Raw genomic sequence first — 2,071 nt, 5'->3', positions numbered from 1 at the left:
GTAAGGCTCATTACCAGAAATGCAATATCCTTACAGTTATATAACAGAAACAACACGGTGTCTAAGAACTAAATTGAATTAATGCAATAAAAGAGAATACGCATGCGCAGAAAGTGGCTTTGACCCACCTTACGCGCGAATCACGGTTTACAGTATGGCTGCGTGCGAGGAATGTGTAAAACACCTACAGGGTACAAGCACGTGCTTCTCGAAAGAAACGCTGACCGATAGCCAATCATCCGATGACTGGCGGAGTAATACCATTCTGTAATGTTTTCACCAGGATCAGAAGGTTCGTTGAATGAACTTTAAGTAACAAATAAAAGAATCGTGTACTTGGAAGTGAAGCAAAGCAGAGGAAACATGAAAGTTTCAGGGGGCTGAAGGTGGTCGAAAGGGGCTCAATCCCTAGCTAGGGTCTGGTTTCGATATGAACATTGGTTAAGAAATCCGGGTGATATGTATCTTTTTAATGAATGCTAATTATTCAACACTTATCCCCATAAAGCATTTAATTTTCTTATTGTAAGTGCAAAATTGACGTACATTATTTTCAAAAGTCAGGGATATAAAATTACTTAAAAAAACGAGAAAATTTTCGAAAAAGAGGATAAAGAATTATTTGAGAATCGAGACAAGACGAAACTTCTTCAAACTTAACAAGACGTCGTTTTTGCGTGTCCCAAAACCAGTGACCTTACTTTAATCAAAGGAGAGCACATATAGGAATAATATAAAATAATTCTAAACATTTATTTAATATCACTAGTTTATTGGCTTCAATGATGAAGCCATATACTCAGCCCACATCACTAACCTTAGGATACGTTTTCATGTAAGATATTTGCACTCAATTGAATTACATTGATTTCAATACAAAAGTAAAGTATTTACAGATATCATTCTCTAACAGCTTGTTTTCAATTTTATTTTGTTTCGGTACTGACAGATTTATCAACCGAGTGCTAATCAAATTTGCTGACATTTTGCACTAATGTTTGTTTCTAATTACCTGAGGATATTTCTTTAATAAATCTAAAATTATATTATTATAGAAATTGACCCCATTTCCCCTTCTCAGGAACGGAATTTAAAAAAAAAAAAATCCGAAGGTCGTGGCCTGTATTATTTTATTTTTTTTAATGAGAAGTGTTGTGCTGAATTTTACGCTTTCTTAAGCGAATCCATTCGGCATTTTCTAAACAAACAATCGGAAATTTGAATATTAACACAAATCCTTTTTTCCTATAGGAGCGAAGTTTTCGCAATCGTTGAAACGTGTTTTCGGTTAATTTTAATGAAAAATTTATCTCTTAGTTCCATCTTCTTAACTTTAAGAATTTATGATATATTCTATTTTTTGTTTTAAAAAAAAACACTTTCACTCTCCTATAGGACATGTATTTTTAAAATTCTACTAGCCCTTGCCTTTTGACAAAGGAATATTCTGTACAAATCCATGTTTCTATCTATAATAGTTTGAGTAAGGTAGTGATGAGTAAGTCACTTTAGATAGAATCTTTTTTAATTTTTTAAATATAATAGTGTATATAAGTATATCTTTTTAAAAACTCATAAATCGTGTTCATTTTCGCCCTATTTGAATTATGTTGTTGGCACTCGATCATTTAACATTTTTCTTAGATCAATTTTTATTACACAATTCACGAGTCAATACGTTTGTACTACGGTTTTCTCAATGGCTTTCTCTAGAAGAAAGAACATACGGTGTCCACACATTTTCAAGAAAAAATGTGACAACCTTGTCCCTCAGCACGTGCACAAAACACTTTTGTGGTCACTTGTGGTCATGCTTGCGGAAGAGGCTGTTTCTTACGAAGGGTATGGGTAAGGGTCGCTTATCGGTGGCCGCGACATTATATTTGGTTTATCATAAATTAAACATAATTTTCTTACAAGGCTGTCTATATTCTTTATTATAAATTAACGAGAAATGTTACAGTTTCGGAAGTATATCACCGAATATCTATATATTTGGTATATCTATACATTTTACATACATTTTTATAAAAATATCTATATATTTGGTTTGTAATGAGAAGAGTTTAGG

Source organism: Thermobia domestica, chromosome 12 (genome assembly GCF_964235325.1).
Source record: "Thermobia domestica chromosome 12, izTheDome1.hap1.1, whole genome shotgun sequence".
NCBI lineage: Eukaryota > Metazoa > Arthropoda > Insecta > Zygentoma > Lepismatidae > Thermobia > Thermobia domestica.
This window is presented reverse-complemented; position numbering follows the sequence as displayed.